This window comes from Neocloeon triangulifer, unplaced genomic scaffold (genome assembly GCF_031216515.1).
Source record: "Neocloeon triangulifer isolate White Clay Creek 2 clone unplaced genomic scaffold, ASM3121651v1 ptg000013l, whole genome shotgun sequence".
Taxonomy (NCBI): Eukaryota; Metazoa; Arthropoda; class Insecta; order Ephemeroptera; family Baetidae; genus Neocloeon; species Neocloeon triangulifer.
The window spans coordinates 2,529,475-2,555,226 of NW_026775555.1; the positions used below are offsets into that span (position 1 = coordinate 2,529,475).

General features: G+C 36.2%; 1 protein-coding gene across 9 annotated transcripts in view; it reads right to left on the minus strand.

Annotated features, from left to right (window-relative positions):
* The window catches only part of LOC132198925 (CUGBP Elav-like family member 4), a 394,396-nt gene that overhangs the window by 217,395 nt on the left and 151,249 nt on the right, over window positions 1-25,752 (minus strand). Inside the window, exon 1 of one of the 9 annotated variants that reach the window (XM_059623248.1) lies at window positions 9,558-9,667. The exons of the other annotated variants lie outside the window; for them this stretch is intronic. The gene's annotated coding sequence lies outside the window, so the exon portion shown is untranslated. Of the gene's footprint in view, window positions 1-9,557; window positions 9,668-25,752 lie in introns of those variants that run through there. 9 annotated transcript variants of the gene reach the window in all.

Below are 25,752 nucleotides of genomic sequence, written 5' to 3' on the forward strand. Positions count from 1 at the left end.
AATTATAATAAAAACATAAGAGTAAAAGAGTTTTAAAAATTACTAACAAAAATAAGCAAAGTTAAAAAAGGTAGACAACGCGCCTCTCTACCGCGTCGAGCCGGTTGCATAACCACCATTATTTTCACTTTTAATGAAACTCTAGATATCGCAGAAATTTACGACGCGCCTTAATACTTATTAAGACTGAGAGTACAATAATGTACGCTGTGTACACCGGCGTAATGCCCTTGCGTTTAACAAACAGACACAAACACATTCGTCTTGCGCGCCTTAAAACAACTTAATTCAAGGTGCTAAGCCTTTTAAACATGCCGAGATACATCTGTTGCGGATTTAGCCGTTCGCATGCATGCTAATTTATACCCAGCGAGCGAGCGAGCGAGTTAAGCCAGCCTCGCGCCTCGAACACCGTCGACGCAATTATTAAACCTCGCGGGCTTAAATTATAATTGTGATGCATGGAACGAGTGAGAGTACCGGGATCTCTAGCTACATAGTTAAGGCACTAATTCTGCGACGCACGTAGCAAGACGCAGATACTCGCAGCCGCGCACGTGCCGCCGGCACATGAATGGGAATTTTTCAGCCGTGAAGAACTTGGAATATTCTCATGTTAATCATCCGTGCTAAGATTAAAATTAAATGAGCAACTTGGGTTAAATTTATTGATTTTATTTTTAAATTTAAATTTTCCAAATTTTTAAATAATTTGTAGGAAAAATATAACATAATTAAGTATTTTCATGAATTTATAAATTGTGGGTTTGGCAGTGAAAATATTATGAAAGATGATTAAATTTATTTGCTATTTTTCTGTTCAAATATTTCTAGATGTTTATAATATTCTAAATATTATTATTTTGAACGAAAAGCAACAATTATCTTTTAATTAATTAAATATAATACAATTAAAAGTTAAATCTCATCAACCAATAATGATAAAAATTTATGAATTTTAAAGTTATATTATTAAAAGGAATTAAATAAAACTGCCATAATTGCCATTAGTTTAAATTTGAACCAGCAAAGCATGGCAATAAAACATTTAGCACGTGGCGCGATTAAATTTAAAGCCGGGGTGATTCTCCTTTCTTTTCCCGGGAGCACACAATTAACCTTACGCTCTCTATTCCATTCAACGGTCCCTTTCGCTTCCCCTTCCGGCGGCGGCTCGAAACTGAAATCTGCGCGCTGGGAGTTCTGCCGGCAGCGGCTTTTATGCCAGCTCACGCTCAGGAATAATTAAAACGGCAATGAGGTAATTACACATGTTAAGAAACAGCCTCGTCGGCTGCGGCTTAAGCGCGGTTTCGCCCCCGCCCGCCCGCCCACCCCAGCAGCATCTGCTCGCCGGCGCTGGCACGCGGCAAAAAATGATGTCATTTAAAAGCGATTATTCGTGAGCCGCACGTAGGCAGTTTGGGACCGACATTTGCCAAAGCTTTCTTTGCTCTTTCCATCCAACGGGGATGTGCGTTTTTCTCTGTGACCGCGAAACACGAGAGAATGTGCGGAAAAGCCCAAAGTTTTTTTTTGTGCGGAAGCATAACAGGATCAAACTGCGATCAGGAATTGGAAAATCAAAAACCAACAAAAAGTAACGGCTGAGACTGCAAATAAAGATTATGAACATTGGAAAAATTAAAAAAAAAAAATTGTCACACGAAAATTTGTTAAATAATAAATAAAAATTTCAACGAATATCTTCACTTTCATGATCGTTTTCTTCAATAAAAATTGAAATTAGATTTTATAAAATAAATTTTAAAATACGCAAACCAACCGAAAAAGTATTAGAAATTTTGGTCTCCAATCAGTTTTCCTTTAACATTTTGGGAGAAAATCTCCATTATAGGAAATTTCTGTACAGCTCGCATAAATTTTCTTCTGCCCCCTTTTGAATGTTTCGCTTCGGGTCTTTTTTCAACGCACCATAAATCGCGAGATAAGCGGCCACAAAACACCGTTCGAACGAACAATTTAGATCACTTTGCGCAGATACGTCTGTGTGTATGTTGTATATATTATTGGCGAACGGCGGCGGCAAAAAGCCGAAAATGAATGCGGCGAACACGGCGCGATGGAGATGAATAGAGCGAAAGAGCGGCCGGCTGGCTTGCTTGGCTGCTGCTCGACAAAAAGCTGCACGAGGAGGAAAACGTGTTAATTCAAGCAAACAGCGCAGTGCCAAATCATCTTTGCTTTTTGCTCCGCCGAGAAAGAAGAGAAAGAGATCCACCTTTTGGCGTGCGCACCTCACTGGCTGGCCAAGTCGAGACGCAAAACATGCACTCCTTTTAAATGGGTTCCTTCTGCAGACCGTGCAATTAGGGAAGAGATAAACTGCGGAAGTCGGCAAATGGATTTTTTTCCTCGACGCCCTTTTAGATTAAAAGTCGGCAAAAAGTGATATTATTTTGATAGTAGAGTGTTTTATGTCAAAATAAATTAAATATGCAAATTATTAAAAAACTGATTACATAATAATTTTCATTATTTTACAATTCGAACAAAAAATTGACTTCACCTTGAATTTCAAATTATTTTATTTCCTCTTTCCCTTTGCAAAGCTTCTCTAACATTTGGTTTCGCCCTCGTAATTTCTGACGCGGCTCCTCTCTCGATTGGTGCGGTTCGGAACAAAGGACCGGGGGCTCTAATCAGCGCCTGACACGCTGCCAAGTCGATTGAGCAACTCACCTGCAGCGGCTCGTGAATTATTAGCACCCTTCGCCGGACCCCTCTAAATCATTTCCTGCAGCTTTTTAAGGTATATATACGAATAAGGCGGCCAGAGCTAGAGAATTGTGTTTTATATTCGGAGCGGACGCGCAATCACCAGCTTTGTTTTTGTGCAGCGGCCGGCGGCGAATCCGTGCGTCGTGTTTCGGCCGAAATGGCCCTTTCGGTGCGTGTTTACGACGTAGCGCATTAGCAGACATGCACAGATATAGAGAGAGAGAAATAAATGTGCCAACCCGAAAGAAGAGCCAAACGGAGGACATGTCGGGACATGATTAACATGAGCCGGATCTGGACAGAGGTACAGTCACTGGACCCTTTTCTAAGCAAACTGGTAGAGGTACAGATTTAAAATTAGATAGCGCCTTATTTGCTTCGATATCATTAAAATTTTCAAACTAAAATTGATAAATTGAAAAAAGGTCCAAATTTTTATAGCAATTAACATATTTTAAACAAATTCCTTCTGTATTTATTTACATTTCCATATCTTATTTTATTTAATTTATAAATGTATAAATCTTAATTTTATTTATTTTTCTTACATATTTTTTAAACAATTCAAAAAGTTAATTTACAATAAAAGGAGCATTATAAAATTTACACTAAATTAGGCTAACAAAAATTAACAATATGACTCTAAATCTTTGATCTTTTTTCCGATTCATTGATGAGGGCAGTTAACACTACGCTTTGAAACCTAATTTTTTTTTCAATTTATTCAATTGTCTTTAAAATTGATTGATTTCTTTTTAAAATCGGATTTTCCTTGATAGGTTTTGTGAGTTGCTTATTGTTTAAGAAAAAACAATCCTGCTCTACATGTTTCAGCTGCAGCCATAATTCATGAACTGTGAAATCATTTTGCAAACAATTAGTACAAAAATTAATATTTTATGAATAAATTACTTTCAAATGAACAATTTTTCAAGAAAAATTATTAGAAGCCGAATTTCAATTCAAATCTGCCTCAATCGTGAAATTCTACTGCAAAATTTAAAATTGTTGCTCAAATATTTACGCTTCTGATAATGGTAATGTCGACCGTGTCAAATAAAGTTTGCTTACTATTATTGCATTTTCCTGCCAAGAATTAACACGCAAAAGCATAAAGAACGAACCTGAATTTACAGCAGTTGAGAACTTTTGTTTCTATTTAATTAACAGAAGAGTATCGTAACTTTGGCTTGTACAGCGTTTCAAGTCGTAGGTTGCGAGTAGATCGTGGGTAGTTTCGGGTATTTAAAGACCGCGCTCATTCCGCAGCCGGGGCAACCGAGACAAATTTATTATTTATTCAGCAGCCTTAAGGGTTAGTGTTGTAGTTGCGCGCTGTTTGTTTTGGTAAAAGCGGCGGCCAGCGGGTTGAATAATAAATCGCGCGCACAATAGGCAATAATGCGCCACGCCAAATTATACACCAACAACAACTTGCGACCGGAAGTGGCGGTGTTTGTCATCCAATTAGATGCGCCCTTTATTCTGATTAGCCCGGGATTAAGGCTGTGCTCGAGAGGTTATTGTTTGAACAGAGCAAACAGAAGCGCACGCGAAATGATAAAGACGCGCTGCTTTAATCAACATATCAGCCGGAGAATTATTCGCGCACAACAAATAGAGCGTCGCGCGCTCTATTTGCCCTCGCCAACAACTAATCAGATAATCTGCTCTCGCAAGTCAAACACCGACTTGGGGGAAAAAGCGACGTCTCAGTCAGATATGCAGAATTGCTGGCAAAGAGCTTTTGCCGAAATTAAACGGCGGTTTGGCGCAGAGACTCTTTGAAGTTTCAAGTCAAAAGGGAATCTCTCAAGAATTTGCAGAATTAGTAATTTGACGTAATTACAAAATGCTCTAAAGATAAATGACAACAGAGGTTTATTGAATTTTAAGCAGAAGAAACAAATTATGAATTCCTTAAACTGAATTCGATTACAAAGTATTCTATTAATTGAAATAAAATTAAACTAAAAATAAATTTTTAAAGTAGCTTCAAATTTAAAACATATTTAATTTTGACCTTGTTTGTATTGAATTCTATTTATTATGTGCTAATAAATAAATAATTTGGCTCACTGAAATCCCACATCACCAATTGAGGATTAAAACTTTCAACCTATTAAATAAAACTGTTAAAAACTTTGTAGTAGAATTTCACGATTTATGGTGATTTGAATTTAAAATCGACTTTTCCTCGATGGGTTTTGTGTGTTATTTATTGTTTAAGAAAAAACAATATCCTGCTGTTCATGGCTGCCATAATTCATGAGCTGTGAATTCATTTTGACAAGAATTAGTACAAAATTCAAATTTTACAAAAAAAAATATTCAATCAAATTAACAATATTTCGTGAAAAATTATTTAAAGTAAAGTAATAAATTTGTAAGAAAAAATTGAATTCAATTTGTCAAATTTTGTGTTAAAAATTGTTCCATGTAAAAATGTAACTTTAAATAATATATCACGAGAAAAATTGTTTATATTCGGAAGAAAAATATTTTTAGAAAAAGATTGATTTTTGTACTAATTCTTGACAAAATGATTTCACAGCTCATGAATTATACAACCTTACATTCAAATCAAATAGTTAATAGCTTTTAACATTGGAGCTCAGCAAATTATTGTGAATTATTATACATATCCCGACTTTTTTTAAACCAATCTTTGCTCTGCACGACTTTTTCATTAATTTCACATATAAAACAAAGCATCGTTAAAAATTGTAACATCAAAATTTTTGACCCTCGCCGTCTCCTCTGAGGAATACAACGTTTCGGCCGCAATAAAATTAAGACGCAACATCTGTTTGAGAAATCTGCAGGCAGAGGGGCTTCCCGGGATTGCTGTTGGCGGTCGTTTGTGGCGCGAAACCGTATAATAATAACGTATATAAAATAATTGAAAGCGGCCGTGGCGGAGAGTGTACAACTTAACTGAATTTAATTCACCGCAGCGGCAACTTTTGTGGAAAATTGCGGCTTTCGGTGGCGCGCGCGCTCCGGAGCGGAGCATCCATCCATCTCTTTCGCCCGGCCGGGTCCCTCGCCCCCCATTGTTCTTGGGACGAAACATCTCATCCGAAAATTCAGCACAGCCTTTTTAGCGCTCACGGGCCAACGCCTCGGCCCGTAAATTACACCACGAGTGAAAATTTCGAGTGTTCCGAAGAAGAAGAAGCCGAGGAGTTTTTTGATTAAAATAATTTTGTCAGAGTGGAAAAGAGAGAAGAGAGATAAGGAGCTGCCAAGATTATTTACGCCATTTAACCGGCCGGGACTGTCGGGCAGACGGGATCGAGAATTGAGTCATTAATTCCCAAGTTGGGAAATTAATAGTATGCGCGCCGGCACTTCGCCGCCGCCGTTCTCTCTCTATCTGATATCGGCGCGATATTGATTTTGGCATCAGGTATATTAGCACAAAAGCCCGCCGCCCTCGCTCTTCTCTCTGCTGCTGCTGCTGTGTGTATTTTTTGCCCGCTCGCGGTATTCAATAACGGCTCGGGGCCTTTTTCCTTCCCGCAGCAGCAGCACGACCAATTATCATTTATCTATCTTTATGACCACTTGAGAGAGTGTTCGCCGCACATTATCGACTTTATTCCGTTTCACCAAGTTTGCAAGTAATAGAGCCGGCGACCGACCGACCGACCAAAAGAGCCGCCGAGCACCCCATTGTGTGTACGTTCGCGCGCACAACGAGGTGAAAATTGAATCGCAAAGCCATACATTCCCGCCCGCAACGGCTCATAAAATCGTTTTTTACTTTTTAAACTCTGTAAGAGTGAAAAGCGTTTCGGCTTTGCCGGCAAAAGCTGAGAATTTTTCTCTTCAACGCAAAATCGATCCGAAACATTAAATATTATTTTCCTTCCAAGTCTTATTTATTTAAAAAAAATAATATTTGAGATTCATTTGAATTTCAGCCAAAAAAGAAAACTATTGATAAATTTGGACAGTTCCCAGATAAGTTTTTCAGTTTTTGTCAAAGAAAAGGTATTGACTTTGAGCGCCATATTTGTTTAGAAATAGTTCAGCTGCAGTCCCACATTTCACACTGCAAACTAAAAATTTTTATTCTTTCGAAGATTACACTATCACATAATAATATAACTGCTCAGCCAACAAAAGCTACTGAGTTAGTAATTTGAAAATTGATGATGAACATAACACAGTTGATTTATTTATAAATATTTGACCATAATAAGTGGAACTCTAGTGAATAATCTGGAACAAAATAATGATTTATGATTTATGCATAGCATTTTCAATTGAAACCTAAAAATATTAAATTAGATATATTGTAATAAAAACTTAATTTAATCAATATATCAAAAATATAAAAATATTATCCATAATAAAGTTTTTTTTTCATTTAAAAAATGATATTATTTTTAGTTAATATTAATTTTTATTGCACTGCTTAATTGGTAAATAAAAATATTTCTACAATCATTGAATTTCATTTTGGCTAGCTTGCTTCTAAAAGTTTCGCAGAAATTGAAGAGATCGGGCTTTATCTTTATTGTAAAAATGGATTAAATTAAAAAACATAACGACTCTACCAATTTCGGTCACGATCTTTAATCCTATTTCATGAGCAAGAAATAATGTAAAAAAAATCAGAAAAATTGTAGGAAAATATAACATTTTTTTATTAATTTTTAATGTGTGTTTTTTTTTTAATTTTGTTGTTTTTTTTGTTTTTGTAATTTTTTTCCTCGTGAAATAGGGTTGCAGGTCATCACCGAAACTGGCAGAATCGTTTTTGTTTTTTTAATAAAAAAAATTTTTCAACGAAGAAATTTCCGTGAGCATCTCCTCGAGTGTGCATTTCTTCAAACGAAATAAAAAAAATCTAACTCTTTTCGTTTGCAATGAAATTTTCAGTTGGAGGGAGAGCGACGGTCGTGACGAAGGGTGCGAAAAGTGGCGCATGAATTAAAAATAATTTCAAATTAACCGCACGAGGCGGAGGTGGCTGCCGTCTTTTATTACCGGCGTCCCCGTCGACAAAGCGGCGCTAATTAACTTTGCTGTGTGCGAGTGCGTCCGTTGTACACTCTTGCGCAGTTTTTGCATGAAGAATGGCGGCCGAGCAGTAAAAATGGCCTCGTTTCGTGTGTGCATTAAACAGCACGGCGGCTCTGCTTTTAATGCATAAAACGCATTACGAATGCATGAGTTGTGTCGGCTTCGCAGTTATATTTTCGCTCGCAAGCAAACAAGCCGTTTTTGTACATTTTGCACCGACGGCTCAAACAAGCCAAAGAGTGCATTTGTGTGCATCTGCCGTTGCGAAACAAAAGAGCAGCAAAACAACGCGAAAGACTCGTCGTGCTAATTAAAACGGCAACGCACAAGAGACGAGCGGAAACAAATAAAACGTGTGTATGCAAAAAGTGTATAAATAGAGCCAAGTTGAGTGCGTTGCGGCGGAAAAACGAGCGACAGACTTGCGTTTGAAATGCGTTTTTAACGAACAAACAAACAAAAAATCATGTAAAGAAAAATGGTTTAAAAAATTTCCTAGCAAAAAAATTGGCTTTTAGTTCATCAGGGAAATTAAAACTATTTAGATTAATATACCTTTTTAACAGAAACTGAAATTCCTAAGAACCGTTGTTTTATTTTTATGATATATTTATTTTTTTCAGAAATAAAAGGCGATAACCTTGTTAGCTTCTTTTTATCACAAATAAAAGAAAAAAACTTTCATGCATAAAAATTTGAGAACCATAGAAAATTTCGAACTTAAATTAGCTGGTTTGAAAAACTTGCAAATCTATTTAAAAGTAAAAAAAAATGACTTTCATAGTTTCAAGATGAAAAAGGCAACTCATATATTATTAATTCTGGAGTACAATTTAGAAAAAAAAACAAAATTTTGAAATTATAAAATTTCACTCGGATCAAAATTCAAAAGTTTTGGACGATCTACTGAAATAAACCTTTATTGGAGAAATTTCTGTACCTAATTTGAATCAAATTTTCTCAGTAATTTATATTTAAACTTGATAAAAATTTTAAAATAAACTTTCGTAAATTTTATATATTGAACAATTTCGTTTTAATTAGATAGTTGCAAAAAAAATTCTTATACCTGAATTTTTGTCATTTTTTTTTAGCAAAGGAATGTTGGTGTAATTTTCTGTTGCTGTTTTGGAGGAAAAAACGGTGCACGAGGCCTAATTAATGGCAAATGCGTGTGCGCGTCATAAAATTTGCATGCACGAGACGCACCGGCTCTCTCGCCGGGCGTAAAATTCGCGAGCGCGCGGAATGCGGTGAATATTTTATTACTCTTTGTGCAGCAGCAGCAGGCGTCGGTGTTTTGCTCTGCACTTTAATGTGACATGCGATGGTAATTAGTCTTCATTAGGCCCCAAGGTGGAGCGCAGCGTCGGGAGACTGGCGTGTGCGCCTAATAAACATCACTCGTCTCGCCGGCTTTGTTTGTTTTTTAAATACCGGCGTGTGCGGAAAAAACGCTTTAAGAAAATTATGCTGCAATGATTTGAATTTTGACGAGCGACTATGCGTTATTAATTAGAAAGGAATTTAATTAATAATAATTTTTTTAAATTGTGCCCCTGCAGTCTCATTTTTTATGATTTCCACGAAAATCAAATTTGCTGGGTAACCGAAAATTCGGCGCTCAATCAACGATTAAAAAAATCAACATGTTGGCTGCTAAATTTTGATCCAGAGAACGCAGCCTTGGAAGCCTTGGCAGGAAGAAGCGCGAGAGGGGCCACAAATAAATGAGCCTGGCGCGAATTAAAAATTTCAGATTCGCGGTTTTTCCCTACCTCGGGGGCACGGCGATAGTCCCTGGTCCATTTCGGGTCCTCGGCAGGTCGGCGAAGTCCTCCGTCGGCTCGAATTCGGCGAGATAAGGGCCACCGATGCACGGAGAGGCGACCATTGTCGCTGCTCTGAACAAATTCAACAAATGCACCCCCCCTCCCGTCCTTCCTGGAATCCTGGCCCTACTAGCAGCGGTGGCTGCTGCTGCTGCTTGCGATGCTCCAAGACCAGAGCGAACAAGTCAGGACAGGGATGAGAGACGTTCGTGTCTCGAGCGGCAGCCAGACAAATAAAAATGACAACGCGGGGAAATAATCGAAATAATCTTCATATTTACAGAATTGATAGCTTGATGAAATGGCGTAGTTTTATTTCTTTATTTTTTTTTCCTTTTTGAAACTAATCATTCTTTTTTTAGAGCCGAGTTATAAAATATTTTGCCGAATTTTTTCAAAATGAATAATTCATTACAAGAAACATTTTTAGAAATAAAAACTTACATAGAAAAATTAAACAATTAATTCGTCTCAATGCTACCAGAATGGTCTTTTTTTACAATTGAAGGACTCGAGTTCAAATTTTGATATTTTATGGATGAAATAAATTTTTGAGAATTTTATCAACATAGCCATAATTGGAATGGAAATTTAATTCTCTTCTCACCCTTCTAGTGAAATTTTTCAAAAGTATAACGAGACCTGCATTTATGAGTGAAAGATTTAAGAAAATGTCGATGCTTGGAGCTGCAGTTAAATTAAGTTTTTAATTTGTTGACGGCTTACTATTAAATTTTTTTTTGTTTTTACAAAAATTTAATGAAAGAGAAATTACAGCGTTTCATTTTTGAAATTAAAACAATTTTCATTGAAATTATTTAATTATTTCCAACTTGGATTAAATTTGCAAGTTTTTCAACCTAGTTGATTTGATTTTAGATCCAAGTAAAACCTAATTAAAATTATTTCTCAATCTTCTTACAATCGCATCAAAGCTTTTCACTTATCATCAATAGCATAAGGTTCACCTTTTGTCTCATCCTAAATCTTGATTGAAAATGTAAATTTTATTCATAATGACTAATGCCCCATGCCTTTATTATATTGATTAATAAACTATAACTTATTTTTACTAAATTTCATATCATACAAAAATTAATTCAAGCTTTCTTCTAACTTAATCCTAAACAAAATTATTTCAAATATGACTTGACTGAAGTTAGCGATAGCGACAGCGTTACCAGCGACGGAAAAAAGCAGGGTGCCAACCTACGAAATTTGGAGGTTGATTCAAACACAATATTAATAGTTTAGGTCAAAACCCACCCTCTCAGTAACAAGTTATGTGGCTTAAAATGTTCCTCTTTGACCCTGTTATCAGTTTTCAATGTAAAAAACATTTGCATCCCCATACCAGAATTAAATTAAAAAATAAAAGATTTTCACCCTGCACTTTATCCGTGAAAAATCAAAGTTTTTTAAATTTAATTAAAACCCACCCTTTCACGGGGTTCATATTCACCATACTGACGTAAAAATTGACGAGAAATAAGATTTCCAGCTAAAAAACTTTTGCATGTCACCCCTTCATCCCCTAATTTAGAATTTTAAAATTTGAAGGGTAGTTTCGGTCAAAACCCACCCTCCCAGAAACAAGTTATGTGGCTTAAAATGTTCCCTTTTGACCCTGTTATCAATTTCGGTTGTAAAAAACATTTGCATTCCCATACCGGAATTAAATAAAAAAATAAAAGATTTTCACCCTGCACTTTATCCGTGAAAAATCAAAGTTTTCTGAATTTAACTAAAACCCACCCTCTCACGGGGTTCATATTCACCATACTGACGTAAAAATTGACGAGAAATAAGATTTCGAGCTAAAAAATTTTTGCATGTCACCTTTTCATCCCCTAATTTCGTTTTTTAAAATTTGAAGGGTGGTTTCGGTCAAAACCCACCCTCTCAGTAACAAGTTATGTGGCTTAAAGTGTTTCTCTTTGACCCTGTTATCAGTTTCCAATGTAAAAAACATTTGCATCCCCATACCGGAATTAAATTAAAAAATAAAAGATTTTCACCCTGCACTTTGTGCGCGAAAAATTAAAATATTCTAAATTAAACTAAAACCCACCCTCTTACGAGGTTCATATTCACCATACTGACGTAAAAAATGACGAGAAACAAGATTTCGAGCCGAAAAACTTTTGCATGTCACCCCTTCATCCCCTAATATCAATTTTAAAATTTTGAGGGGTGGTTTCGGTCAAAACCCACCCTCTCAGTAAGAAGTTATGTGGCTTAAAGTGTTTCTCTTTAACCCTGTTATCAGTTTTCAACGTAAAAAACATTTGCATCCCCATACCGGAATTAAATTAAAAAATAAAAGATTTTCACCCTGCACTTTGTACGTGAAAAATTAAAATTTTCTAAAGTTAAATAAAACCCACCCTCTCATGAGGCTCATATTCACCATACTGACGTAAAAAATGACGAGAAACAAGATTTTGAGCTAAAAAACTTTTGCATGTCACCCGTTCATCCCCTAATATCAATTTTAAAATTTTGAGGGGTGGTTTCGGTCAAAACCCACCCTCTCAGTAACAAGTTATGTGGCTTAAAATGTTCCTCTTTGACCCTGTTATCAGTTTTCAATGTAAAAAACATTTGCATCCCCATACCAGAATTAAATTAAAAAATAAAAGATTTTCACCCTGCACTTTATCCGTGAAAAATCAAAGTTTTCTAAATTTTATTAAAACCCACCCTTTCACGGGGTTCATATTCACCATACTGACGTAAAAATTGACGAGAAATAAGATTTCGAGCTAAAAACTTTTGCATGTCACCCCTTCATCCCCTAATTTCGTTTTTTAAAATTTGAAGGGTGGATTCGGTCAAAACCCACCCCCTCAGTAACAAGTTATGTGGCTTAAAATGTTCCTTTTTGGCCCTGTTATCAATTTCCGTTGTAAAAAACATTTGCATCCCTATACCGGAATTAAATTAAAAAATAAACGATTTTCACCCTGCACTTTATCCGTGAAAAATCAAAGTTTTCTAAATTTAATTAAAACCCACCCTCTCATGGGGTTCATATTCACCATACTGACATAAAAATTGACGAGAAATAAGATTTCCAGCTAAAAAACTTTTGCATGTCACCCCTTCATCCCCTAATTTAGAATTTTAAAATTTGAAGGGTAGTTTTGGTCAAAACCCACCCTCCCAGAAACAAGTTATGTGGCTTAAAATGTTCCCTTTTGACCCTGTTATCAATTTCGGTTGTAAAAAACATTTGCATTCCCATACCGGAATTAAATTAAAAAATAAAAGATTTTCACCCTGCACTTTATCCGTGAAAAATCAAAGTTTTCTGAATTTAACTAAAACCCACCCTCTCACGGGGTTCATATTCACCATACTGACGTAAAAAATGACGAGAAACAAGATTTTGAGCTAAAAAACTTTTGCATGTCACCCGTTCATCCCCTAATATCAATTTTAAAATTTTGAGGGGTGGTTTCGGTAAAAAACCCACCCTCTCAGTAACAAGTTATGTGGCTTAAAATGTTCCCTTTTGACCCTGTTATCAATTTCGGTTGTAAAAAACATTTGCATTCCCATACCGGAATTAAATTAAAAAATAAAAGATTTTCACCCTGCACTTTATCCGTGAAAAATCAAAGTTTTCTGAATTTAACTAAAACCCACCCTCTCACGGGGTTCATATTCACCATACTAACGTAAATATTGACGAGAGATAAGATTTCGAGCTAAAAAATTTTTGCATGTCACCCCTTCATCCCCTAATTTCGTTTTTTAAAATTTGAAGGGTGGATTCGGTCAAAACCCACCCCCTCAGTAACAAGTTATGTGGCTTAAAATGTTCTTTTTTGGCCCTGTTATCAATTTCCGTTGTAAAAAACATTTGCATCCCCATACCGGAATTAAATTAAAAAATAAAAGATTTTCACCCTGCACTTTATCCGTGAAAAATCAAAGTTTTCTAAATTTAATTAAAACCCACCCTCTCATGGGGTTCATATTCACCATACTGACATAAAAATTGACGAGAAATAAGATTTCGAGCTAAAAAACTGCTGGCCATAATTCATGAGCTGTGAAATTTTTTTGAATACAATTACTACACAAAATAATTTTTTCATCAATACAGTAATTTGTTGTAAACGCTTTTTATATCCATTTTTTACAAAAATTTGAATAATAAAATAATTTTGAAGCTCATGAATTATGTTTGCAGGCGCATCATAAACATATTGTTGTATTGTCATATTATTTTTGGCTAACATTAAGCAACTCGAAAAACACAATCCGACTTAAATTCAAATTATTTATCCGCACCTTCTCAATTTTTTTCGCAAGGAAACAACAATCAAACCCTTTTCACCTCAAATATCTTGTTTTATATTAGGCCTCATCTTCAAATGATATTATTACAATATTAATAAATTTTTTCCTCGTGATTTTTTTTTTCAAATTTTTGGGTTAGAAGAATGAAAAAAAGAAATTATGATATTCTTATATGTTTCACGGAAAAATCAATCAACCAATTTCAAACCACAACGGTCCATTATTCATATAATTTTCAACCAAAATGAGAATTGCAGCCCAATTTCTTTTTTTTTTTCATTATTGAAATCAACGCACATATCTGTTCAGCCATATTTCTAGATTTTTCTACGAAAAATCTGTTGCGTGGGCCCCATTTATTATTCCTTTTTTTTATTAAATTAAGCAATCTCTACAAGTCTACAGGTTGAAAAATTTTCACTTTTTTTACTTTTAAATATTTAAATAACTGTAGAATGCACTCTAGGGTGAGATGGTATTCAATGGAATTTATGAATGATATAAATTTCTTTCAGGTAAAGAACGAATAATTTTGTATGTACATATTTTACTCTTGTCAAGATAAGTTTTTCTTGAACAGTTTCAGTAAAACCTTTTGCAGAAAAAATATTTAATAATTATTTATTTTGGTTGTTTAACAGTCCATTTTTGAAAGTAGATTAGTAAAAAATTAATACACGAACGAGGCCGTTTAAAAAAAAAGGATGCTATTTTAAGCAATAACAATATTTTACAGATTGATACAATAATTTCAGGTGTGGAGATGCAATAGATATTCTCTACAGAAACTGAAACAGGGGTCAAACTGTAACATTTTGAGTCAGTTTTTGGTTGCCGCATAGGGTGGGTTCTTGACGAAACCAATATAAAAAATTTTTGGAATAAGCAGCGGAAGAGGTGAGATGAAATCATTTTTTTATCTCAGAATCATCTTTCTCGTCATTTTTTATTATGACAAACTTGTGAATATGAAATCTATAAGAGGATGGGCTTCACTAAAATTTAAAAAAAAAAAATTCAAAAGTGAAAATCTATAAATTTTTCTTATATTCAGTAAGAGGGATGCATTTGATATTCCCCACGAAAACAGATAAAAGGGTCAAAGAGTAACATCGAAGGTCGTAGTTTTGGTGCCTAAAAGGGTGGGTTATTGCCGAAACCACCCCTCAAAATTTAAAATTGAAATAAGGGGATGAAGGGGTGACATGCAAAAGTTTTTTAGCTCGAAATCTTGTTTCTCGTCAATTTTTACGTTAGGATGGTGAATATGAACCCCGTGAGAGGGTGGGTTTTATTTAAATTTAGATAACATTGATTTTTCACGGATAAAGTGGAGGGTGAAAATCTTTTATTTTTTAATTTAATTCCGGTATGGGGATGCAAATGTTTTTTACATTGAAAACTGATAACAGGGTCAAAGAGAAACACTTTAAGCCACATAACTTCTTACTGAGAGGGTGGGTTTTGACCGAAAACACCCCTCAAAATTTTAAAATTGATATTAGGGGATGAAGGGGTGACATGCAAAGTTTTTTAGCTCAAAATCTTGTTTCTCGTCATTTTTTACGTCAGTATGGTGAATTTGAACCTCGTAAGAGGGTGGGTTTTAGTTTAATTTAGAATATTTTAATTTTTCGCGCACAAAGTGCAGGGTGAAAATATTTTATTTTTTAATTTAATTCCGGTATGGGGATGCAAATGATTTTTACATTGAAAACTGATAACAGGGTCAAAGAGAAACACTTTAAGCCACATAACTTGTTACTGAGAGGGTTGGTTTTGACCGAAACCACCCTTCAAATTTTAAAAAACGAAATTAGGGGATGAAAAGGTGACATGCAAAAATTTTTTAGCTCGAAATCTTATTTCTCGTCAATTTTTACGTCAGTATGGTGAATATGAACCCCGTGAGAGGGTGGGTTTTAATTAAATTTAGAAAACTTTGATTTTTCACGGATACAGTGCAGGGTGAAAATCTTTTATTTTTTAATTTAATTCCGGTATGGGGATGCAAATGTTTTTTACAACGGAAATTGATAACAGGGTCAAAGAGGAACATTTTAAGCCATAAAACTTGTCTTTGCGAGGGTGGGTTTTGACCGAAACCACCCCTCAAATTTTAAAAAACGAAATTAGGGGATGATGGGGTGACATGCAAAAGTTTTTTAGCTCGAAATCTTGTTTCTCGTCATTTTTTACGTCAATTTGGTGAATATGAACCCCGTGAGAGGGTGGGTTTTAGTTAAATTTAGAAAACATTGATTTTTCACGGATAAAGTGCAGGGTGAAAATCTTTTATTTTTTAATTTAATTCCGGTATGGGGATGCAAATGTTTTTTACAACGGAAATTGATAACAGGGCCAAAAAGGAACATTTTAAGCCACATAACTTGTTACTGAGGGGCTGGGTTTTGACCGAAACCACCCCTCGAATTTTAAAATTTGAAATTAGGGGATGAAGGGGTGACATGCAAAAGTTTTTTAGCTCTAAATCTTATTTCTCGTCAATTTTTATGTCAGTATGGTGAATATGAACCCCATGAGAGGGTGGGTTTTAATTAAATTTAGAAAACTTTGATTTTTCACGGATAAAGTGCAGGGTGAAAATCTTTTATTTTTTAATTTAATTCCGGTATGGGGATGCAAATGTTTTTTACAACGGAAATTGATAACAGGGCCAAAAAGGAACATTTTAAGCCACATAACTTGTTACTGAGGGGGTGGGTTTTGACCGAATCCACCCTTCAAATTTTAAAAAACGAAATTAGGGGATGAAGGGGTGACATGCAAAAGTTTTTAGCTCGAAATCTTATTTCTCGTCAATTTTTACGTCAGCATGGTGAATATGAACCCCGTGAAAGGGTGGGTTTTAATAAAATTTAGAAAACTTTGATTTTTCACGGATAAAGTGCAGGGTGAAAATCTTTTATTTTTTAATTTAATTCCGGTATGGGGATGCAAATGTTTTTTACAACGGAAATTGATAACAGGGCCAAAAAGGAACATTTTAAGCCACATAACTTGTTACTGAGAGGGTGGGTTTTGACGGAAACCACCCATCAAATTTTAAAAAACGAAATTAGGGGATGAAGGGGTGACATGCAAAAGTTTTTTAGCTCGAAATCTTATTTCTCGTCAATTTTTACGTCAGTATGGTGAATATGAACCCCGTGAAAGGGTGGGTTTTATTTAAATTTAGAAAACTTTGATTTTTCACGGATAAAGTGCAGGGTGAAAATATTTTATTTTTTAATTTAATTCCGGTATGGGGATGCAAATGTTTTTTACAACGGAAATTGATAACAGGGCCAAAAAGGAACATTTTAAGCCACATAACTTGTTACTGAGAGGGTGGGTTTTGACCGAAACCACCCTTAAAATTTTAAAATTCGAAAATAGGGGATGAAGGGGTGTCATGCAAAAGTTTTTTAGCTCGAAATCTTGTTTCTCGTCAATTTTTACGTCAGTATGGTGAATATGAACCCCGTGAAAGGGTGGGTTTTATTTAAATTTAGAAAACTTTGATTTTTCACGGATAAAGTGCAGGGTGAAAATTTTTTATTTTTTAATTTAATTCCGGTATGGGGATGCAAATGTTTTTTACAACGGAAATTGATAACAGGGTCAAAGAAGAACATTTTAAGCCACATTACTTGTTACTGAGAGGGTGGGTTTTGACCGAAACCACCCTTCAAATTTTAAAATTTGAAATTAGGGGATGAAGGGGTGACATGCAAAAGTTTTTTAGCTCGAAATCTTATTTCTCGTCAATTTTTACGTCAGTATGGTGAATATGAACCCCTCGAGAGGGTGGGTTTTAATTAAATTTAGAAAACTTTGATTTTTCACGGATAAAGTGCAGGGTGAAAATTTTTTATTTTTTAATTTAATTCCGGTATGGGGATGCAAATGTTTTTTACGTCGAAAAATGATAACAGGGTCAAAGAAAAACATTTTAAGCCACATTACTTGTTACTGAGAGGGTGGGTTTTGACCGAAACCACCCTTCAAATTTTAAAATTTGAAATTAGGGGATGAAGGGGTGACATGCAAAAGTTTTTTAGCTCGAAATCTTTTTTCTCGTCAATTTTTACGTCAGTATGGTGAATATGAACCCCTTGAAAGGGTGGGTTTTAATGAAATTTAGAAAACTTTGATTTTTTACGGATAAAGTGCAGGGTGAAAATCTTTTATTTTTTAATTTAATTCCGGTATGGTGATGCAAATGTTTTTTACAACGGGAACTGATATATGGGTCATTAAGAAACATTTTAAGCCGCCTGCTGCGTTTCTGAGAGGGTGGTTTCACTCTATTTCTATTATTATTGTGTTTATATCAACTACCACATTTCTAAGGTTGGCACCCTGCTTTTTTCTGTAGCTAGCATCGCTATCGCTATCGCTAACTTCAGTCACGTCAAATATGATTGAGAATAGATATTTCGAATTTCATTGTTATGTCATCGTTAATGCAATCTGCAATGGCCACTGCTGCGTAAATTTTAATCTTTAATCGCCCCTGCGCACCTTGCCGGGGATTTGATCGGATTTTCACTTTCGGCTGCTGCGCGTGTTGGAATGTAAATTATTGTTCGCACTCGCCTCTCCCTTAAGTATTTGCCTTATCTCTCTTTTTCAGAACGTGGTCCGTTCGTTTCGGCTGTTTGCTCGGATGCTGTTCGCACTGTACCTTCTTATCGTCCGCCCACCCACGCCATGACCATCAAGTGCGGGCGTGTGTGTGTATTTATAGATTGAACCGGTGCCGCATTATCTGCTGGAGAACGCGGCGCGCAGGAAAGTAAAGCTCTCTGGTGATATCGCCCGCGGGCCGAACGCGCAGCACAAAAGCCGCCGCTTTATCTGCGGCACTCGAGACCGAATACCTGTGCGCCTTTCCTGCGCCAGCCTAAATATAAATAAAGCTGTAAATTCCGCTATCGGCGCTCACGACGCCCAACGACACCTAATTTCCAGATAATTTTATTTGCGCCGACGACGCTCTCGGCCACGCCAATATTTTTTCTCTCTCCGCAAACTTGGTCTCGGATTTTTTTCTTTTATCTTTTCCCGATATGTGAGAAAATTGAAGGTTTTAGAAATTGAACCAAAAAATAAATGATAATTAATAGTCTTTCTCCAATTATGAATTTCCACTTTGAGACAAAGGCAAGAAAATATATTTTAATAAAAAAAAGAAGATTTAATTTTTCATTTTGGAATAATTTCAGCCCACACCCTTATAAATTGTTTTGTTTTATTCTGAATTTCATATTAAATTGATTTAATTCCTATTGATTTTCACTTTTCTACTTTTAAAGGAATTTTTATAACGTGTTATTTTGATTTAAATTTTCACCAATAATCATCACATTCACAGACTCACTACTGATCTGATCACCATTGTTCGCAGCACCCAGTTCCGAGCCTTTTTGTGTTTTGTTCACTTACCTAAAACAGAATGAGGCAGAGAATTAGAAATTAGCATACAAATGGAAAATTTAAAATTTCAAAAACATTTCACACGGATTTTTTCCCCAACACGAATGTGGAAAAAAATAAAAATCCAGAGGGAAACGCGGCGCGTTGTCCAATTTTATCAGCCGGCAGTAAATCAGAATTAGAGAGCGCGAATTCGAAATAAATAAATTCGAGAGCGGTTGGTTTTGTTTCGGTTCGCGCCGCGTGGTGCACGGAAAACGCCACAGTTGTATTGTTATTTACTGACCGGCGAGCTGGAGTGAGAGCGAGGGCCAGAAAGCAGTTCATTTCCATATTCATTAGCGCAGGGGATATAAACCATTAGACATTTCCACACTTGCTGCACCCGGGGTCTGTATCGAGCTCTGATTTTAAGGCCAAAAAACGCGATATGGTAATCAAGCAGATGAGTTACGGCTTAATTTGAATTTGGCTGTAAAAATAATATAAAAATGACTTTTTATTAACACAATGAAAGGATGTCCTAATTTCTAATTTTACTACATTATTTTATGTTTAATTGATTTTAAATAAAATTTATGACATGCAATAATGTCTTTTAGTATTACTTTCGTTCATCTGCCTTAAAAATTAATACATAATTTTAAACACAAAGTTATTTTTAGACAAATCATTAAGAATGAGAAAATTCCTAATCATATTTAAACTCAATATTTAATAAAAATTTTAGATCTTGTCTTTTAATCTGTTACACTTTTTTTTTTTAAATACAATCTTGTTTTTGTAAAAAATTTCATTTTGGGAGGCGCTTGGATTTCATTAGTGAGACAAGGGCGCAGCAGCTGTGCTGTGCACAGAGCCAGGGAATTGTGTCAGCAGCAGAAATAATTTGCGGGCCCATCTCATCAAAATTCCCAGCAGCTTGTTGTTGTTTCGCTGCAGCGTTGTCGGCCCTGCTTTTCTCCCTCTCGTTCCCGAGCAAGCAAATCCACCTCGCCGAGTAATTCATATATAATTTGCGTGTGCACGTGAGCTTAAGGAGCAAACAATATTTTCAGGTCGAAATCACACGCAGAGCCCGGGTCGGGATTATCTGCGAGGCGGGAGAGATTTCGGGCCGAAATCCCTCCGTTTTCCTTGATATTATTATTATTGCATCAGCAGTGCACCTGCTCTGGCGTCTTATTGCACTTGGACGGACATGATACAATGTTATTATCTGATTATATAGAGAGAATGCGGCGCCGTAAGATGATTACGAACGGAAGGAGAGAATCCGAGGAAAGAAAGGGGACGTTAATTTGCTCTGGGAAATTAAATCATGAAGAAGGACGACCACAATAATGCCACAACCGATTGTTTCTTGTTTAGTCATTAAATGGAACTTTCAATATATAAATTAATATTGATATGGCAATTAAAATCTATTCAAAACTATTATAAATTTGAGTTTTCTTTGAAAATTAAAAAGAAATATTTTCCTATCAACTCATTTAAATACATCAAATTAAACAAACATATGAATATTATTCCTAGGACATTTTCACAATTCACCGCAATGAAACAAAAATTTCTCCGAAGAAAGAGGGAAGGTTTGAAATATTGCGCAGATTTAGCCGTCCACCCTGCGGTTCACATTCTGACAGCTTGGAGGAAAAATTCCTCTCTGCAGGGCGGCACGTCAATATCAAGGATTCGCGGCGCGTTTTTTGAGGATGAAAAATTCGGCCGCGGATGCAAATGGTCGGTCATTTATTGCAATCAGTTTCAGGCCGCGAACGTGCCTCGATCAATCTGCATGCTGCTGAGGGCGAGTGAGCGAACGGGGGCGGCTCAAATGCACCCTGCTTTTCTCGCAAAGGGAGAACGGAAAAGTTTTGCATGGGGGAGCGGAAAAGGTTGGAAAAGTATGCAAATTCGGCCGAGCGGGAGTTAATTCCTGCTTGTTGGGCACGACGAGAGGGCAGAGCAAGTGGCTGCTCAGCCACGCGGAAGCGAATCGACTCTCAATTGATTGAAATGAGAGCAGAAAACGACAGGCAGTTTGCGCCGAATTGCGGCCGTGCTCGTAACAAGCACTTAAGAACAAACGACTTCTTCGTTTTCGGAGATTCGTTTACAAAGATTGGTTTGATTGAATTTTTATGGTTTTGCATGTGGAGCTTTTTTAAGGTCAATTTCCAATCTTGTTAAAAAAATCAGATAAAAAACAGGTCTGTGAATAATTTTAAAAAAAATTTTGAAATAAAGAAAAGAGAAATAATAAAATAACAAAGGTCCCAAAATCCTCAAAATAGACCCCAATGAAATATTATGATATGTGATTCCGAGGAAAATTGAAACTTTTAAATAATATAAATCTAAAAATCTCTGCTTCAGATATTTTTCCAGGTATTCCAACTAAATATTATTGTGGAAAATGTATTCCTTTATGTGTAATTTGACATTTTGCAAACAACTCTGTTTTAAACCAATTTGTTCAAGTAATCTAGGGCCATGCTCTGTTTTTGTGCTTTTAACCCTTTCCTCAAAATGGTCCACCTGCTTTGCTTTGCTCACGAAATTACAATCTCCGGGGCCGCAGGACGAAAACGCAGCCAGAGCTTTAATAACAAACACATCTTCGGCCGCTGTTTGTCAGCCGCAAATTTTCGGCTTGCAAAACACGCCGCCGCGTGTGCAGATGAGAAATCTGATATAATTAATTAAGAGACCCGCACACACACACACATAACACGGGTGGCCGCAAACCGGCGGTGCTGCTGCTGCTTTTGTGCTGAATGCGAAATGCTCCGCCGGCTTTGGCTTTTTGCGTGCCGGGCTCGCGCACCAAAGCAGAGCAGCTGCAGCAGCAGCAGCGAAATCAAGAGAAATGTCGTGTACTCGCCTCCCTCGACGCAATTAACGCGCAAAAAAACCAGAATTAAGGCTGCGAGGGGTGAAATTAATTGCTGCGCGTTTAATCAAAGCAATTGCAGCTTCGGGCGCAAACGGTTTTCTAAAGCGTTGATTGTGAAAAATGAATGTGGTCGAGCCAAAAGAATATTATGGGAAAGTGAGGAAGAAAAGATGGCATTGAGAATATCAGCTTCGAATTTTCATTTGATTCCTGAAATTTTGAATTTTAATAAATTGAATCTCCAATCGTTACAATAATTTTCCAGTATTAAACAATTTAATGACATAAAAACTAACAAAGTTCACTTTATTCACTTTAAAATAAGCGAAAATAAGTCTTGCAATTATAATTATTGTTAAAAATTTCATCATTTGAAACATAGAATGAAAGATTTATTTTTAAAAAGTCGAGAAAAAGTTTAAATTCCTCTCTTTTCTTTGTGCTTTCCGTGCAAATACGGAAAATCTGAATGAAAAAAGACGCGCAGCTTTCAATTCCCCAACCATTTGTAATGAAATTTTGGCGCTAATCTGGGAAAATTGGTACTGCGTCGACTGAAAACTTTGCAGACGTCTTCAAATTAGACGCGGTCGCGCAATCAAAATTTCTGTTGGCGCGAGCAAAAAGTTCAAAGAATCCGCTCAAGATTAAGCCGCTGTGGTTTATTTGATATTCGTCTCTGCTGCGTGCGGCGGACAAAAATGCCGCCCGTCTTTTTACCAGCAGAGTCTCTTTAATTAAATTCTTGCTGATCTAGGTTGTGTAGATATATAAATGTTGCAAACGGCCTGTGAATTATGGCGAATCGGGAGAGAGTAGGCAATTCGCTCTGCGTCATCACGAGGCCCCATCAAATTTCCTCCCTTTTATTTTCCCCTTCTCGACCGTATATACGAATAAAAAAAGAGAGCTAGCGGGTGGCTATCTTTACAGTCACGAAATCAAAATAAAAAGCGATTCATCAAAACGGAATTACTCGCCGCATGACGAGCTCGCATCTCCCTTTCTCTCTCTTGTGTTGTTATTGCAAAATAAAAATGCAATTTGCCGCCGCCGACGCCGCGAGTATAAAAAGCAGCCAACCAGCGGCTTTAATAATGCGCCTGGCAAAACGAATAATAAAATATAAATTCAGTTTCGCCGCCGTTGCCGCAGCCGCATGTCAGTCAAGTTTACGGTCTCTCTTTTTGTTTGCGTTGCGCGCGCGAGAGATGATCAGATTACCGGCCCTAGCTGCTTTTTCCACCGCGTGCACGTTCGTATAATTCCCAGTCAGTCCGGCCGTGATCTATGGACGGCGGAAAAGCAGCCGTTTCCGCGACCACGGCTAATCCGAACGGCTGTTGGACAAAACTTTCGGCGCAAATCAACGCACAGCTGCAACTGTGCGAGCAAAAGAAACAATCAAATAATATAAAAGTTACCTATCAAGAGCCGAACAATTCTTGCAATAATATTTTAGATTTCTTGGAGTTTTAAATTTGAATTTTCTGGATTGAAATAATTTGCATTTTTCAAGAATTATAGAAGGAATTTGAAGCTTCAAACTTGTGTTGCAGTCGCACTGAAAACAATGCTAAAAAAAAAGCATTTTGTATTATTTTAATACATTAAATGCTTGTTTAACAATATTTAATATATAATAAAAGCTAAATTATAAATTATATTTTATGATAACTTAATTAATATAAAAATGTTTCTAAATATAATATTATTTTTAATTTAACTTATTATTTAATTTTTATTGAATTCACTTCAATTTTTGTCTCTCCAATAAGCTTAAAAAATATTTGTATTGAAAAAATTACATCATACTATGCTATATAAAAATAAATGAGTGAAAATTAATTTCGTGCAAGTAAAAAATTGCATTAACTTGAGAGTCCTGCATTTCCGTCTGAACGTTTACAACATATTATTCATAATATTCGTCTGTATATTTTTTTTAAAAATTTTCTTGCTCTCATCTATGACCTATAAAAATAAAGATTTTCTGAGTTTTGAAGCGCCATTGGAGATTTTGGGCAGAAAAACAAGCTCCCCTGGTCACACGCTCTAATTTTTCATTGGTGATATGCGGGCTAGTTCGATAAATTACTCGCACCCCTAGGAAAAGAAGCATTTTTTTGGCTCCACGTCAATTCCGAACTATCCAAAGGTCCGATATTGACAAACACACGCCAAGGTCCCTCTTTCTCTTACTTAATACGGGCGGTCTTTCTCTGTTGTTACACGAGCAAGAGCCAAACGCCTTCTTCGTTCTTTCCTCTCTCGTCCCGACGAGAGCAAAACTGCCATTTTATTTCGCCGCGCTCTCTCGCTATAAATCGGAGGAAAGGTTTTGAGGGTCAATCTTTAAAGTTAAACGACACGAGTTCGCTCGCTCGCCCGCTCGCTCTCTTTGTGCCAATTTCTTCTCCACTCCGCCCATCCGCTCGATAATAAGTTTCTATCAAAATGAACTTCTTCTCCGTCCGCCTTATTTCATTTCAATTTCTATTTGATTAACATTACCCGGCACCCAAAATGAGATTTCTTTCCTTCTCTCCAGAAGAGTATATAATAAAAAAAAAGAGTGAAAACTCCATTTCCACGCAATCGACGAGCACCTTTAATTAACCACCGCGCGTATTTCGGGTCCTTGCGAAAGAAAAGTTCATTGGGGCGGAACGAAAATTTCCCTCTTCAAGTGGTCTGCGATGCGGAGAACGGGGGAAATGTTCGCAACTGCACTCTTCCGTTTCTCGTTGCCTCTTCATTATCCAGCGATTGCTGCACGCGAGTGCGGTGCACCGAGTGTATTTTTAGCCTCTCGTTAAAATTCAAGAGCCTCCCACGCGCCGGCAAAAATTCGCGAGCAATTATTTCTCCGGCCCGCCTGAGCTCGTTTTGCGCGAAGTGCGCACTCGTTAAGCCCCAGATTTGTTGCACAATTGCGAAAAAGCTTCAAGCGTTGCGACACACGCACTTTGGTGAAAATTTATTGCCGTTTATTTCAAACTCTGTTATTACGAAAGAAAAAAAAGTAGTTATAAGGTAAACACAAAATAAATTGGAAAAAATATTTTAAATAAACATTTCAAATTCATAAGTGGAAACCGGGCTTAACTTCACTGAAAAAGTTAAGACAAACTGGTCTAAAACAAGCGTCTTTGGTTTTCCTGTTAAAATAATTACAAAAAAAAATATTTCTTGTTTCCATTCCATTCTTGTTTGCCAACAGGATTGTGCCCGTTTTCAACATTTCATAAGTTCTTTAATTAAAAAAAAAATTAAAAAGAATAATAATCCACGATACTTTAAACTGTTCAAATGTTTACAAGACAACAAAGAACCCACATCTCTATTTTTAATAATTTATTTTCAAAAATTGATTCTAAATAACATATTTCAATAATTTGGACAAAGAAAACAATAATAATCACTTCTTTCCAATCCCGTTTTATGAGGTTCTCAAAAGAATCGTATTGAATCATTCAAAATCATCAA